This window comes from Oryctolagus cuniculus, chromosome 9, assembly GCF_051225735.1.
Source record: "Oryctolagus cuniculus isolate XC-2025 breed Fujian yellow rabbit chromosome 9, ASM5122573v1, whole genome shotgun sequence".
NCBI lineage: Eukaryota > Metazoa > Chordata > Mammalia > Lagomorpha > Leporidae > Oryctolagus > Oryctolagus cuniculus.
The window spans coordinates 103,798,395-103,816,173 of record NC_142875.1 but is presented as its reverse complement, the minus strand read 5'-3'; the positions used below and the strand labels follow the sequence as shown (position 1 = coordinate 103,816,173).

Here is a 17,779-nt window from a genome sequence, read left to right as displayed (position 1 = left end):
CCACGGCCTCCCATAGTCTGCTGGAATCAGAGGCAGAGCTGGGACCCAAGCAGTGTGATATGGGATGCAGGTGTCCCAAGGAGTGTGCCAACCACTGCACCAAATGCCCAACCCCCATTACACTGTTTTTTTTGGGTTTTTTTTTTTTTTACAGGCAGAGTCAGTCAGTGAGAGAGAGAGAGAGAGAGAGAGAGAGAGAGAGAAAGGTCTTCCTTCTGTTGTTTCACCCCCCAAATGGCCGCTACAGTTGGTGCGCTGCACCAATCCGAAGCCAGGAGCCAGGTGCTTCCTCCTGGTCTCCCATGCGAGTGCAGGGCCAAAGGACTTGGGCCATCCTCCAATGCCCTCCCAGGCCACAGCAGAGAGCTGGACTGGAAGAGGAGCAACCGGGACAGAATTCAGCGCCCCAGCTGGGACTAGAACTCGGGGTGCCGGCGCCGCAGGCGGAGGATTAGCCTAGTGAGCCCTGGCGCCGGCCCCATTACACTTTTGACAACCATTGGTCAATTTACCACTGCTGGTGGTCGGTGAGCAGATTGCAGTTGGTTTCCCTTCACATATTTTCACTGTTTATTGCTCAGTTTTACATTTTTGTCCTTTTGTTATGCTGTACTATAGTCCCAAATACATTTGAGTTTAAACATAGTGATGTAGATAATTAACATAGTGCAACTCAAAGTAATGCCATGAACATAAATCGCGCACAGGGCTCCAGTGTGAATACAGAACACAGGGCTATGTCTCAAGACAAGTGATTGGGTTGTGTGCTGATTTCACCCAAAAATGAACAGGGAGAAAATGAAAGGCAGTAGTGTACGTTTGAAAATTAGATGATTTTCAACACTTAAGAATAACTGTGTGATAATTACAGAATTAAACCAGTCATATTAAGTAGAACAGACAAAAAAAAAATACTATGAGGGATAATGTATTAAGTTGTCCATTAGCAGTCAGGGCTATGCTGATCAAGTCACCATTTCTCATAGTGTCCATTTCACTTCAGGAGGTTTCCTTTTTGGTGTTCAGTCAGTTGTCACCGATCAGGGAGAACATATGGTATTTGTCCCTTTGGGACTGGCTTACTTCACTCAGCATGATGTGTTCCAGATTCCTCCATTTTGTTGCAAATGACTGGATTTCGTTGTTTCTTACTGCGGTATAGTATTCTAAAGAGTACATATCCCATAATTTCTTTATCCAGTCTACCATTGATGGGCATTTAGGTTGGTTCCAGGTCTTGGCTATTGTGAATTGTGCTGCAATAAACATTAGGGTGCAGACCGCTTTTTTGTTTATCAATTTAAATTCCTTTGGGTAAATTCCAAGGAGTGGGATGGCTGGGTCGAACGGTAGGGTTATATTCAGGTTTCTGAGGAATCTCCAGACTGATTTCCATAGTGGCTTGACCAGTTTGCATTCCCACCAACAGTGGGTTAGTGTCCCTTTTTCCCCACATCCTCGCCAGCATCTGTTGTTGGTAGATTTCTGTATGTGAGCCATTCTAACCGGGGTGAGGTGAAACCTCATTGTGCTTTTGATTTGCATTTCCCTGATTGCTAGTGACCTTGAACATTTTTTCATGTGCCTGTTGGCCATTTGGATTTCCTCTTTTGAAAAATGTCTATTGAAGTCCTTGGCCCATCTCTTAAGTGGGTTGTTGGTTTTGTTTTTGTGGAGTTTCTTGATCTCTTTGTAGATTCTGGTTATTAACCCTTTATCTGTTGCATAGTTTGCAAATATTTTTTCCCATTCTGTCGGTTTTGAAAATTAACTGAAATGTGATCCCTGTTAAATATAAGAGTGGGAATAAGAGAGGGAAGAGATGTATAATTTGGGACATGCTCGGGCTGACTTGCCCCAATTGGTAGAGTTGGAAACATACCAGGGGATTCCAATTCAATCCCATCAAGGTGGCATGTGCCAATGCCATCTCACTATTCCAAGTGATCAATTTCAGTTCACAATTGATCATAATGAAAGGACTAAGAGTCAAAGGGAGCACATAAACAAGTCTAGTATCTGCTAACACTAACCGATAGAATAAATAAAGGGGAGAGTGATCCAACATGGGAAGTGAGATACTCAGCAGACTCATAGAATGGCGGATGTCCTAAATAGCACTCTGGCCTCAGAATCAGCCCTAAAGGCACTCGGATCTGGCTGAAAAGCCCATGAGAGTATTTCAGGCATGGAAAGCCAAGACACTCTGGCAAAAAGATCTCTGTGAGTGAGATCCCAGTGGAAAGAACAGGTCTTCAAAGAGGGAGGTGCCTTTCTCTGAAGGGAGGAGAGAACCTCCACTTTGACTATGACCGTGTCTAAACAAGATAAGAGTCGGAGAACTCAAGGGGCTTCCATAGCCTTGGAAACTCATGACTGGTGCATAGCGAGATTACTGATGCCATAGACAGGAGTGTCAATTTGTAAAGTCAACAACAGGAGTCACTGTGCACTTACTCCTCATGTAGGATCTCTGTCCTTAATGTGCTGTACACTGAGGCTTAATGCTATAATGAGTACTCAAACAGTATATTTCACTTTGTGCTTCTATGGGGGTGCAAACGATTGAAATCTTTACTTAATGTACACTAAACTGATCTTCTGTAAAAAAAAAAAAAAAAAAAAAAGAAAGAAAGAAATTATCAATTCCCAACTTGACTCTCACTGGGATTAAACATGACAATAGGTCTGATCTGATTTCATCATCATTTAACAAAAATCATCTATTATTTTTCACTTTATGTTTCTGTGTGGGAGCAAACTGTTGAAATCCTTACTTAAGGTACACTAAGCTGATCTTCTGTATATTAAGATAATCGAAAATGAATCTTGATGTGAATGGAAGGGGAGAGGGAGTGGGAAAGGGGAGGGTTGTGGGTGGGAGGGACGGTATGGGGGGGGAAGCCATTGTAACCCATGAGTTGTACTTTGGAAATTTATATTCATTAAATAAAAGATAAAAAAAAAAAAGAAAGAAAATTAGATGATGTTAATGATTCCATAACCCATGTGGCCCTTGTCATATTTGTTACAAGTATCTGTCACATTATGACAGGGAGCCATCCTCATCTGCCCAGAAAATCTTAAATGATTTTCAGAATAAGCTCACACAGAAAAAAAAAAAAAAAACCTCTCTGATATGAATTTAATTAATTTCGTCACTAAAGAAAGAAAACCAAAATCAAGCAGAAAAATGGCAAAAGTCCCAATACTGGTGAGAAGAGTCTAACAGTACTTGCAAAATTCAACGCAAAATATTGTTTTTGGAGATAAAGTGGAAGAAGCTGATAGCAAAATCCTTCTTCAAATGATGGTTAGAAGTCATAAAGAATCCACAGCCCAAGGGGGAAGACACTGCTGAGCTGGCCACCGTGACACTGATACCAGGATAAAGCCACTGAGGGTGGAGTGGGAGTCAGGCCCCACCAGCAAGGGGACTGTGCAGGCAGAAGTGCTCTTCCGCCTCCGCCCACCCCACTGTCACAGCCCCGGGCACTCAGGCTACAGGAGCGAGGAGGTACTTATGGATTTGATGTGTGTTTTGAGGAGCAGGATGCGTGGGGGTCGGTACTGAGAAGCTGTCAGCTCCTTGCACAGTAATGGTGTTGCTGTCCACGTAAAAGCAGTTCTCCCCTTTGAAAATCTGTCCCCCGCTGATTCATTGGCAACGACACACTGATGTTGAACAATGTGCCCTGTGGCCTTAGTTCAGTGTTGAGGAGAATCCTGAACACGGTCATCCCACAACCGCTGTCTGCCATTGCACAATGCCAGACAAAGAAGCAGCTCACAGGTAGAAGACGACTTCTTCCACAGAAGGGCAGGGACCGACGTGCTCACGTGGGTTTCGGAAATGATGATCAAGATATTTTACGGTGCCCACGTTGCCGGGGAAGACTGTTTCTATGACTTTTTAAATGGTGGCTCTACAATACATTCCCTAATTCAGATATCCAGACCCTAACCCTACTTAGTGGATGCAAGCTCATGATTTATAACGTAGAAGAACGAAAATGAACCCAAAGTCCCAGAAGAAGGTTAAATTGTGACATGAAAAGGCTTGCACAGCCTGGAGTTGCGAGCACCTGAGAACAACCACCACCACCACGAGGTATATTTACTGTGTGTGTGATGTGCCACTGCTGAGGGACGTGGTCACCTTTCCTAGCTCATACAGCATCATATAGCTACCTTAGCTCATACAGTATCCACGACCCTGCTGTAAGTGGGCCAGGGGGGTACCATCATTATTTCTATTTTATAATTAAGAGATCCAGGGCAGTACCAATTTAAATGATTTTCTCAAAGTCACATGGATAGTCCATAAAAAATACTTTTTAAATCTAGGCAGACTTTGTTCTACTTGATGATTTTGTCCTCTCACTGGGGACAAACAGGACAGGTCACTGGGCAGAGTGAAAACCACATCCAAGGGCTGTCATGGAACACAAGGACATGTTTTTAGACCAAACCCAGATCAGAGAGTAAATGATGGATCCACATGGCTGTTCTAAAAGCAAACACTCAACCTTCCAGTGTGCAAGCACGACTCAGTTCCGACAAGATCTGGAAAGTGGCCTCCAGCGAGATATCTCCCCAGTTTCCTTGCCCACCGTTGGCTGGGATACCCAGGACGACTGAACAGAGTCATCAATCACTTACTGCTACTTTTCACTGCAGGTTAGGATTTTCCAATTTAGTGCAAATGAGGGGTAGGAAAGAAACCACCTGTGACACTGACCTGCATCTCCAGTCCTCGGGCACAGCCCAGAAACGGTGTTTTTGGTGAAGGGTGACAAATAGTACCATCCCTCTCCCTACAGTGAAATCATGACTACACTCGTTCTAATGTGCTTTGTCTTTATTTTTGAATGACGAGGAAGCCTTTTTAACTTTGTCTAGAACCAGGTGTGTACCAAATGTCCACTAAGCGGGTGCAGATGTTCAAAGTTGGAGGGACGGCGAGGAGGGCAAGGGTCAGATTCCACAGCCCTGGTGGCAGACTTCTAGCTGTCCCCTGACAGCCAGTCTCATTTGCTTCCATCTTTTAAAAACTTTTTATTTATTTATTGACTTACTTATTTTATCTGAGAGACAGACAGAGAAACTCAGAGAGCTCCCATCTGACTCATTCCCCAAGTGCCTGCAATGACTGGGACAGGGCCAAGGCAACTCAACCTGGGTCTCCCATGTGGGTGGCAGGGACCCAGGACTCAGGCCATCACCAGCTCCCTCCCAGGGTTTGCCTCAGTGGGAAGATGGAGTGATGAGCCAGAGCTGCGACTCAAACCCAGGAACTTCAGCCTGGGACATGAGCATGTCACCTGCGCAATGAAACACCTGCTCCTCATTCTCTCCACTTGTAAGATACAAGACACACCTTCCTGCCGGCGCCGCGGCTCAATAGGCTAATCCTCCACCTTGCGGCGCCGGCACACCCGGGTTCTAGTCCCGGTCGGGGCGCCGGATTCTGTCCCGGTTGCCCCTCTTCCAGGCCAGCTCTCTGCTGTGGCCAGGGAGTACAGTGGAGGATGGCCCAAGTGCTTGGGCCCTGCACCCCATGGGAGACCAGGAGAAGCACCTGGCTCCTGCCTTCGGATCAGCGCGGTGCGCCGGCCACAGCGCGCTGGCCGCGGCGGCCATTGGAGGGTGCACCAACAGCAAAGAAAGACCTTTCTCTCTTTCTACCTCTCTCTCACTGTCCACTCTGCCTGTAAAAAAAAAAAAAAGACACACCTTCCTTGCAGAACTGAAACAGTCAGTTCTGGCCAATGCTGCACAAGGTAAATTTCATCAAAGAGCCAGTGCTTTGGGGACTGTGGCATCTAAAGATCCTGGCTGAGGACTCTGGATTTCACTGTCAGTCTGCGCATCTTCAAGCCTCCCCACTCCCAAACCTCTCAATAAATAAAGTGTTTTGACCCCAGGGGGATGAAAGAGAGCAAGCAGGTGCCTTTTCCCCCTTCATCACCTTCCCTCCCCCTACTCGGTTGCTTAGAACAAGCAGGCATCACAGATCTTGAGGTCAAAGCTCAGGCTAGGAAGAGAAAAGTGCCAAGAGAGAAGCTGGGTCTGCCTCCATGAGCGCCATGGAGGCCTGGGTCCCCTCCTGGAATTTTACGTGGAAGATAAAATTCTGCCTTGTTTAGCTGTTATGATTTTAGAGGTTCTATCAATTGCAGTTAACCATATACTACTAATGCAAAATTGTTTCCCAATGTGGAGACATTAATTTTTGCCAGCAAAGAATAGTTCTCCATTCTTCTCAAATGGAGCTTGTTTTAAGGGGCAATAAAAGCTGGAATGCAGATTTGTGGTGCTAACAACTCGTCATCATGTTCCTTCCATGCTGGGCAATATTGTTACCTTCTCATAAAAAGGAGAGCACGCGAGCTGATGTGAAATATTAGCTGGTGTGACTGGCTATGCCTCCCAAGGGAAAAACAATGGCTTGGAAACCCCTGAGCAGAACCATCACCAAATGCAGACTCTCTCTTCACTAACCCGGGAATCTGAACTTGGAGGCTCATATGTATGGGGGTACTTCAAAGTGTTCATGGAAAATAAAATTAAAAGAGAAGCTTATTTTAGTACAAAAAATGAAATCCATGTATAGTTTTTTTCTTTTTTTAAGATTATTTATTTACTTGAGAGGTAGAGTTACAGAGAGAGAGATGGAGAGACAGACGAAAAGGTTTTCCATCAGTTGGTTCTCTCCTCAAATGGCCACAATGGCCAGAGCTGGACCTATCTGAAACCAGAAGCCAGGAGCTTCTTCCTGGTCTCCCATATGAGTGCAGGGGCCCAAGGATTTGGGTCATCTTCTACTGCTTTCCCAGGCCACAGCAGAGAGCTGGATCGGAAGAGGAGCAGCCAGGACTAGAACCAGAGCCCATATGGGATGCTGGCACTGCAGGCAGAGGTTTAGCCCACTACACCACAGTGCCAGCCCCAACAGATAGTTTTTTTTTTTTTCATAAAACACATTTTCCATGAGCCTTTTGAAGACCTTTTGTACTGAGCTAAGAAAAAAAAAAAGCTTTCCTCTAGGTCCAACCAAAGTCCCTTCTGCCCTGTTTTGGGATTTGAATTCTTTCAGGCATAGGAGAGAATTTAGAAAGAACTTGGAGAGCAGATGTTTAGCCTGGTGGTTAAGACTCCCATGACCCTCACTGCAGTGCCTGAGTTTCATTCCTGGCTCCAGCTCCTGCCCCCAGGTTCCTGCCAATGCAGACCCTAGGAGGCAGTAGTGGTAGCTCAAGTCATTGGGCTCCTGCCACACACATGGGAAACTTGATTGTGTTCCCAGCTTTTGGTTCTGGCCCCAGCCCAGTGCTGGTTATTGTTGCACCTCCAGAGTGAGTCAGCACATAGGAACTTTCTCACACTCGTGTGCGCTTGCTCACTCTCTCTCTCTCTCTCTCTCTGCCTCTGAGAGAAAAGAAAGAAGGAAGAAAGGAAGGAAGAGAGACAAAGGAAGGAAGAAAGGGAGAGAGGAAAGAATGAGCTTGGGGCTCCAAATCAGATTAAGATCTGAATCCCGATCTTGCAGCTCTGAGATTTTGGGCAAGTCACCTAAACAAATGAGCTTTGGTTTCTTTACCTGAGTAAGACAAACGAGACGCATTGCAGGCCTACCAGAAAAATAGGTGAAGTCCTTGCCACGTGCCTAGAAGGTGAAGGGATGGTAAACGTCCACCTTGACTAAGATGATTGGCTCCACCCAGCTAAAATGACCACTTCCTGACTGCAGGGACAGTCTCTGACGTGCAAGCACCTAGCACAGGGCTGTACACACCATAGCCCCGCACTGGGGGACACAAGCTCCTGTCAGAATACCTAGTCCTTGTTTGTTTATTGCCTTGCACTTTTTTTTAAGAGGCAGAGTTACAGCGAGAGAGAAGGAGAGACAGAGAGAGAGGTCTTCCATCCACTGGTTCACTCCCCAGATGGCCACAATAGCCAGAGCTGTGCCTATCTAAAGCCAGGAGCCAGGAGCTTTTTCTGGATCTCCCACATGGGTGCAGGAGCCCAAGCACTTGGGCCATCTTCTGCTGCTTTCCCAGGCCATAGCAGAGAACTGTATTGGAAGAGGAGCAGCCGGGACTCAAACCAGCACCTGCATGGGCTGCTGGCAACACAGGCAGAAGCTTAGCCTACTATGCCACAGTGCCGGCCCCATTCTGCCCAGCACTTCTAAAATTAGCTTAAGGATTTTCAAAAAAGTCTCATGTACCCCAAAGGAATTCATGGGTTCAAAATATAATGTATCTCTAGAATTTGAGGACAAGGTCAGAAACAGTGCTTTCTGAAGTTGACACAGAATTGAACGCACAGTGTGAGAGATTAGCCATCAGAGAATATAACCCACTCCTAAAAGAGATTTTAGAAATCAGTAATCGGTGTGACAAGAGGTGCTCCCAAATCTCATCAGGAAACTAAAATTTGTGTAAAATGACCCATAATATATAATTTGGTGCTGTATTTCTGTAGGAAAGCCCAAATCTCCCATCTGGGGAACGCAACTATCCCAGGGGCAAGAAGCATACAGCAGAGCAGGAAATCTCTCTGGCTCCACTGCAATGTCCCACAACGTTATGCAACTCCTTTCACTGTGACTCCATCTCATAAAGCCCCACAGATTTTACTTCTCCAGTCTGGGTATCGGGGAGTGATGCCCAAGAAGAGGGTGCAAGTACTCAGGTCAAAGGCAATGCATGCTTCTCAATCATAACCTGACTTCCAGGTTCACCAGCCTCTCAACTTGTGCTGCCTGCTGGTTTCCCAATGGAGAACTAAATTCAGAAGAGGCCAAGTCAGGTCCCCCAACTTGAACCTGTGTCCTGCCCCATCAGCCAGGGTCTCGCTCTCTGCCTCCATCCCTTCCTCCTTAAAGCTGACTCAGCAGGAAGTCTGAGAACCTGTGCCCTGTCAGTGGCACCTGACAGACCACCCCCTCCTCCTCAGGCTCCACCCACTCAGCCCTTCTCATAGTTGTCAAATGTTCCAGCCAGCTTCTCTCCTGGGAGCCTCCTCGCCCTCTGTCTCCTCTGTTGTAATGTACTCTACCCTCTCAGTCCCAGCCAACTCCTATTTGGATCTCAGGCTAGGCATTAGCTCGATGGGGAGAGCTTCCCTAGATCCTGGATTACGCTTGGTCCCCTGCTTTTGCCTGCATGGCTCCTTGCCTTCTTCTTCAAAGCACTGACCCACAGCAATCATTGTGTCATGAGGTGTTGAAGGCTTGTCTGTCTTCCAGGCTACACCTGCAGTCGCATGAAGACTAACACACATCTGTCTTGTCAACTGCTCTTTGACCACCACCACAGTGCTAGCATAGGCTAAATGCCCAGTGCACAGTTACTACAACTTCACTGTATTCTTACTTGGCTCTGTTTGGTTCCTACAACCAATCTCTAAAAATTGGCTTTCATGGCCGGTGCTGCGGCTCAATAGGCTAATCCTCTGCCTGCGGCACTGGCACACCGGGTTCTAGTCCCGGTCAGGGCACTGGGTTCTGTCCCGGTTGCCCCTCTTCCAGGCCAGCTCTCTGCTGTGGCCCGGGAGTGCAGTGGAGGATGGCCCAGGTTCTGGGGGCCTGCACCTACATGGGAGATCAGGAGAAGCACCTGGCTCCTGGCTTCGGATCAGCGCAGTGTGCCGGCCGCAGCGCCCACTGGGGGGTGAACCAACGGAAAAAAAAGGAAGACCTTTCTCTCTGTCTCTATCTCTCTCACTGTCCACTCTGCCTGTCACAAAAAAAAAAAAAAAGGCTCTCGTGGCCCAGAAAGTAATTGATGATCTTTGACCAACAGAATTTAAATCTAATTCAGTTTTGAGAGGATAATTTAATGACCCATAAGTGCTTTCTCTCATGCCTACAACTAAAGGTATTCAAGTCTCCACCTGGGTTTCTCCATTCCTGTTGGGAGCCCAGGCCCTTCTTGCATTTGCAGATCACTGCTACCTTTCCTAGAGGTCTAACACATTGGTTCAAGTTCATTCTGGTGCTCCTGAAACTACCTGAACCAAACTGTAATTCTATACATCTGGAACTGCTCTGCCTTCTAGGCTTATAGAAGTAGGGTACCACTAAGGAAAAGAACCAGGGATACTCTGAAAAAATAAAAGAAACCTCAAATGTAGAAATCTCTGCAATCTTTATTTGCCCAGCATAGGACTGCCATGGTGCCATCCAATATCCCCTTGCTGACAGCTCAAGACAGAACCAGCTTATGGGCACACAGAAATTTTAGAAGAGTGGATTTATTTGGCCCAAAACTCATCCCAGGACACCTAATGGATCTTTCCAGGAATCAAAGAAAACTGGCACCCAGGAGGCTAAACTGCCTGGGCAAAGACCTACAGTTAACAAGTAGCACAGTCAGGAATGGAACCCAAGTCTCCTGGCACCAGTGTCCTTCCACACAGCCTGGAGGGCTCCCAATGCATCCACAGATGGTCCTGCAGCCCCTCCTCTCACAAGAGATTCACAGATGGAGGTGGAGGAATGGGGCCGGGGAGCAGGGCAGGGGACTTGCGCCTCCAGCCACCACCTTCCAGCACTCCAGCCTCGGCTCCAGACTCCTGGTGAGATGATCCTGATTGTTTATGTCTTCTTGTTGTTATCCAAAGGCTGCATGTGGCTTCACAAGACCACGTCCTCTCTCTAGAGAGCTGAGAGTGAATAGGAGGCAGCCCCAGCCAAACACTGGAAACTGATACTCCACAGCCTCCTTCCCCACAGTCCTGCCAAGCCACCTCAGTGCTGACCCCAGAGGCCTGCCTGTACTCTGGTCCGGGGCCCTGCTGTGAGCTGAGAACATCAGCTGCAGCACATCGTGGCCCGGGGACAGGGCTGCCAGAGGAAGGGCGGGGGATGAGCGCGTAGGCGATGAAGGGAGGCGGAGGGGAGCCACATTGCCTCAGAATCCTCAAAGACCTCACCAAGCTCATGTGCGATCAGCAAGGACCAAAGGCAAGTGGTCCCACCGAGAGGGTGACAGAACTCCCAAGGAGCCTCCTGCCCTCCGATCATCGCCGTTGGTGCCCACATGTCTGAAGGAGCTCTGTTGGGCGGTGCCAACATTGGGGCCAGAGCAGCCACCATTACAGATCCCAGAAGGGTGGCCTTGGGACCAAGGCCTTTTGGAAAGAGAGCAGGGATTCATCTGAGGGAGGCCTCACCACTGCTCTCGTGGAAGAGACCCGTAGTCTACCTGTGTCACGTTAAGCCTTCCCATCCCTCAGTTCTCAGACTCCTCCATCCCATCGGGGAGCAGACTCTGCCTGGGTCTGCCAGAGACACGTGGCTTGGAGATAAGCACAGGGAAGAACTTGCTGACTAGGGGAGGAAAGGTGGAAACTTGCTCTCCAGGAATCAGAGAGCAAGGGAATCTCCTCTCCAATCCTGTCCTCTGCAGGCCAAGGTGACAGGGGCCAATGATCAGCAGAGGCGAAGGGCAGAGCCAGGTTCCTACAGAGCCCCACGCCAGAGACCCACAAAGACCAGCAGCACGGCACGTCTTGTGACAAAGGCTGCTCCTACTTCCCAGCCAAACACAGGGGATGACCCAGCCAGGGTCCCCTGCTCCTACTTCCCAACCAAACACAGGGGATGACCCAGCCAGGGTCCCCTGGAAATGAAAACTCAGTCACCTTTGTCATTTGTGTGACGGGACCCAGAAAAGATGACTTCTGGACCCATCACCACACTCTCCGCTCTTGAGGCACTGTCACTGTACCCCAGGCAGGAACCACTGCTCAAAACCCCAGTGAAGATGGTAGTGAGGGAAGACTTGGGAAAACGGAGGACTCAGACCCTCCACCAAAGGCAGAAAGAGGCTACTCCCTCCCTAACGCCTGAGCTACAGAGACCCACCAAGGGCAGCACGCTCACTGCCTGCAGGGACCACCATCTAGGCAGTCAAAAATCGGGTGCAACAAAGTGTTCTCTGGGCTTCATTCTGCTTCAGAAGTAGCAAGCCCAGTAGAAATGGGGAATAACATTCAGCATCCTGGTGCCACCTGGTCAATGGGTACTAGGGCCTGTGTGCCTGGTCTGATGCCCCAGCTCTGTCACTCACCGGATGCAACATTTTTGACAAGTCACCAAAGTTCTCTAAGACTAAGAGGAAATGTTAAAATAGTTATAATGATTAACAATAATACTGCTTGGAAGAGAGAAGGACAGACTGTGTAAAAGGACAAATGGAAACATTTCAAAGTGGTAGGTACATTCACTGTCCTGACTACCGGGATGATTTTATAAGTGTTTACGTATGTCAGAACTCAACAGATACAGCCATGTTGTGCTGCTGCAGGTTAAGCTGCTGCTTTCACATCCCATATCGGATGCTAGTTCCGGTCCTAACTGCTGCACTTCAACTCCCTGCTAATGTACCTGGCAAGGTAGCAGAAGATGGCCCAAGCCCTTGCGCCCTTGCCCTCCCACGGAGACCCAGATGGAGTTCCTGGCTCCTGGCTCCTGGCTTCAGCCTGGCCCAGACTCAGATGTTGAGGCCATCTGGGGAGTGAACCAGCAAGTGGAACACCTCTCTCTCTCTCTCTCTCAGTCACCCTGCCTTTCTTTTGTTTTCAAGATTTATTTATTTATTTGAATGACAGAGTGACAGAGAAAGGTAGAGACAGAGAGAGAGGTCTTCTATCCACTGGTTCACTGCCCAGATGGCCACAATGGCCAGAGCTGAGCCAATCCAAAGCCGGGAGCCAGGAGCTTCTTTCAAGTCTCCCATGTGGGGGCAGGGATCCAAGAACAAGGGCTGTCCTCCACTGCTTTCCCAGGCACATTAGCAAGGAGCTGGATCAGAAGTGAAGCAGCCAGGGCTCGAACCGGTGCACATATGGGACTGGCCCTGAAGGCTGGGGCTTTAACCCACTGTGCCACAGTGATGGCCCCATAACTCTGCCTTTCAAATAAAATAAATAAACATTTTCTAAAATACTCAACAGGTTACTTTAAATATGGGCAATTTATTATATACCAATTATACTTCAATAAAAGACAAAGGGAAAGATATGCAAAAATGTCAAACAATACCACATGTCCCACAACTTCTATCTTCAAAGATGTCATTATTAAAATGTATATTTGTGTTAAATAAATGTTTACCTAGCAATATGCTATGTATTATTGGTTTTCATTAACAAACATGCTAAAGTGAATAAAGATTCCATGGTATCTCAGAATCAAATGATGTTATATACATGAAAGGATTTTGTAAACTATACAGTATATATAAAAGGACTTTGAAGATCAAACTTGGGGCAGCTGTTGCCAACGCTCTGCCCTGGTACTAGAAGTGCCCTGGGCCACAGTCCTTGGCCTCTATGGGAATCCCACCCTCCTTCTTGGAAGAGCATCACTGTGTCCACCAAGCAAAAGCCCCTTCCAGGTAACCGGGCAACACCTCTCTTGGTGCTGATGAAAGAAAGAGAGCTGCTTCACTGGGGAGTTTGTTACACCAAAAGCAACAGGCTGAACAGAAGCCAGTAGCCAGAGATACAATTTCCACCACAAAGCAGAATGCAAATCCCTAGGCCCTAAGGCTGCTGGCAGAAGTGCAGGGCCTCTCCTAGAACTCAAGGCCAGAGGGCTGCTCCCTGGGCTTCAGGCACACAGGATGGGCCTCAAAAGGAGAGGAGGACAAGAGGTCAGAGGTGAACTGGGGGAAAGGCCAGAGGAAAACGCTGCCTTCCCCTGTTCATCACAGGAAAATGCTTTGGGACGGTGGGCCACTGGCAAGGGAACCAGATGCTGCAGAATCCTCACGCTCAACACCATGGTGCTTCCCACACCCGCCCCCCCTCCCCCAGCGAGCTAACTGCCTCTATTTCACGGCCCCCACAATGGAAGGCCAATGGGGAGCAGAGAAAGCAGGTCCCCTCGCTGGCGCCAACACACACTCAGACCACAGATGATCGACAGGTTCTGAGTGACCCAGCATACTCCAAGTTCATTTCTCTTGTCTCATCACCCCGTCTAGTTTAGCATTCTCCTGAAAATGCCCCAGATGGGACGATAAATCCCAGGGCCATCCTGTGACTCAGCGCTGAACACAACTAAGGTCAACAGCCGCCAAACCTTCTGTCAGGAACACCCTGGACTCCTTCCTGACATCCATTTCTTTGGCCCACATGAAAGACATCCCACTCCAAGAGAGGCATGGCCAGGCCTTTATAAGCCCATTATATTACCTGTAAAAGAACCTCTATGTTCAATGCCCTTCCCAACTCAAAACCCAGCGTGATTCTTTGATGTTGCTATTTTTATTTTTCCCTCCTCAAGACCCTTCCAGAAACCCTTCATGCTGTCAGTCATTACCTCCCCACTCAGGAGTGCCCCTGACTTCTCCCAACAGTGACTCACCTCTCCCCTAAGGAATATCTCCACTATGACTGGGAACATCTCCCGTGATTCAATCGTCCCAACATATTTCAATTCAGCAAGTATGCACTGGGCAACAGCTACGTGCTTAGCAATGTGCTAGGAGTGAAGAGCACACAAAAGAAATGTCAGCCTTCAGGCTGCCTCATGGATTTCAGTCTCTGTGAAATCAGAGAAACGGTATCAACGCACAAGATGAAGAACATCACGACTCGGAATGATTAATGTCCGCAGGATCAAGGCTACTAGTGAGCGGTCATTTCCTTGTGGTCTCCCCTTTCACTCAACAACAGCTGCCGGGGTTTGCTTCAAGACAAACACCTCTGCTGAATCTTAGCTTTGTGCTTTTAGTAGAAATGAGCCCAGCACCAATTCCAAGGCCAGGCCCCGCGAGCTTGAAACATCAGCATATCCATCTCCCAGGTCACAGCCATTGGCTCCGGAACATGCTTGTAACGCAATCAAGACCAATGAGACGTGAGGAAGTGTTGGCCAGGGTTTCCGGGGAAATGCGCATTCTCCTTGTCAGACTCAGGGAAGAACAGTGGCAATCAATTCATTGCATAATGGGAAGGCCTAGGTGAGCCAAGGGGTTGGAGAGCAAATACAGGATAAAATGGACCCTGCAGAAGGTTGAGCAGACACATGGAGACACAGGGGGTCCTTGGGGGCACAACTTGAGCTGCTGGGTCAAGCCTCACCAGAACTGCTTACGGGCTTTCTGCTTCCATGAGCTTACAAATTCCCTTTGTTGTTGAACCTTGTTTGAGTTGAGTTTTCTATCAATGCAACCAAGAGTTCTCACTGATGTAAGAAACTATTAAAAGAGCTGACCGTGAGCTAGAGGAGACAAAGAAGTTATAGAGGAGAGGGAACTTGAGCTGTTTATGATTAGCATATGCAAAAGGGGCTGTGGGCAGTCTAGAAGAGAAGGAACATAGGGGCCGACGCTGTGGCTTAGTGGGTAAAGCCACCACCTGTGGTGCCAGCATCCCATATGGGCACGGTTCAAGTCTTGGCTGCTCCACTTCTGATTCAGCTCTCTGCTATGGCCTGGGAAAGCAGTGGAAGATGGCCCAGGTCCTTGGGCCTCTACACCTGCATGTGAGACCCAGAATAAAATCCTGGCTCCTGGCTCTCAGCTTCCCATCAGCCCAGCTCCAGCCATTGCAGCCATTTGGGGAGTGAACCAGTGGATGGAAGACTGACTCTCTCTCTCTATCTCTCTCTCTGCCTGTCTGTAACTCTGCTTTTCAAATAAATAAACCTTTAAAGAAGAGATGGGGAATGGGTGCAGCCGGTGGAGACCAGCCTGCCTGCAGCTGAGTGGGACCTGGGGAGCCAGAGGACTGAGATACAGCCATATCCAGTGTAGCTGTACTGCCCGCTACATTGATGTTGACCGTGAACCTCATAATAATGAGCTTGATGCATCTTCTGGGATCTTGCACTTTTGCCCAGATTCATTATATCTTCAGCAGCACAAAGCATGGGAGTCCACACAGTCAAGGAATCTTTGTGGTAGCACTTTCTTCCTCCTTTCTCAAGGAATCTCACTTTAGGAACTTCCTATTCTCCAGTGGGACCAACAAATGCAATAGATGTAATTTATGGGCAGTGACTGTCCAGCCGCTCAGGGGCTGGGTTAGGCTGTGGTCAAGCAGAATCAAGGACAAGCCTCCTCTTGTCCTACAGACTCAGGCTGGGACCTTCTCCTGGGCAGACAAGGGAGATTTCTGAAGACAAAGATCTCACCCAGGGAACAAGGCTGGACATTGAACATGCACCTGTTGCACATGCTGTAAGACCTTCCGCAGAGCAGGACACATGCTTTCTTCAGCTAGAGCACCCTTCTCCCAAATAAAATATTTCTTAGATGTGCTCCAGAGGACCACGGCTTCCCCTGCTCAGCCTCTTATGGCACCCGTATAAAACTCCAACAGTTGCACCATCCCCTTGGAGGAATGCTGCCGGAGCAGCTGGGAGACCCACTAACACAAACTAGGACACCAAACATGCTTCAGTGTACCGGGAGTCACAGTGCTGCCCTGCAAACCCATCAGACTTGACCTAAATCTGGTGTCAGCAACCACAGCACCAGTCCCCTGCTCCCCATCCCACAGACTCAGCCTTGTGTTAGAGTCCAAGGAAAGTGTCTTATGAATAAAGGCTACTGAATAAGCTAAAATCTAGATCTTGAATTTGATATTGATGAACTGATTGGGGACACTCAGGTAAAAAAAAATCACTGTGATGCAAAAAAAATTGTGAAGTTGATTACTTTATGTGCATCCAAAAATATTCAGAATAGTCCATCTGCCAAGAGTGCTGTGAAAATAATTCATCAGCCTGGAATGGACTTTTTAAACATTTATTTAATATTTCAAAGACAGAGTAACAGAGAGGTAGAAACAGAGATCTTCCATCTACTGGTTTACTCCCCACATGGTCACAACAGCTGGGGCTGAGCCAGGCTTAAGCCAGGAGTGAGGAACTCCATTGTGGTATCCCATATGGATGGCAGGAGCCCAAGTACTTGGGCCATTATCCACTGCTTTCCCAGGCACATTAGCTGGATCAGGAACAGAGCAGCTCTGGCATGAAATGCTGGCGGCTTTACCAGCTAAACCACAACACTGCCTCACCTCGATGCTGGTTTGGAGGCCAGGGCACACAGCACATGGGGTCTCCAAGAAGCAGAGTGCATTAGAGGAAGAGCTCCGAGACACTGGTTGAAAATCCCCAGCTCTGCCCATTACTGCCTGTGTGACCACAGATAGGTAAGATAGGCTCTCCAGGTCTCCGTTTCCTTTCAGGTAAGAGAGACAAACAAGGATCTAGAAGAACAGCGACCTCACTGGGTGCTTCTGAGGATCAACAATAACACAAAAAGGCAATAATCACAGCGCGACGCCTGGCATGCGGCATGTGCTCAGTGCTAATAATTAGCACTTGCACACGGAGATTTCTGGCCAGAGGCATTTGAATGGAGGGGTTGTGTGCAATCCAGTTTGCAGCATCCTCCCTTTTTTCCCAGAAAAGCCTCGCTCCTGGGGCATTTCCCCTACCCCCACCCCTATGAGGCAAGAGCCCGGTTTGGAACATGTTCCCTCTACACAGCCAAAAACAGGCTTTTCCGCAGCCGTGACCCTGCGCACGCACCGCTGAGGAGCTGGCCCTGCCTGAGAGCCGCCGTCCCTCCCCGCAGCCTCCGGTCTGGAAGAGAAAGGGTCATCAACTGTGCTAATTAAATCTGCAGATGATAACAAACTGGGCGGTGCTGCAAACAGCACCAGAGAGGACGAGGAAATAAATGAGAAGGGACCTGGGGAGTTTGGAAAATATGGGACAGGAAATAACAAAATGAGATTC

General features: G+C 48.2%; 1 protein-coding gene across 3 annotated transcripts in view; it reads right to left on the bottom strand.

Annotated features, from left to right (window-relative positions):
* Positions 1 to 17,779, bottom strand: part of ANO2 (anoctamin 2) — a 394,966-nt gene that overhangs the window by 299,507 nt on the left and 77,680 nt on the right. The window lies entirely within an intron of this gene.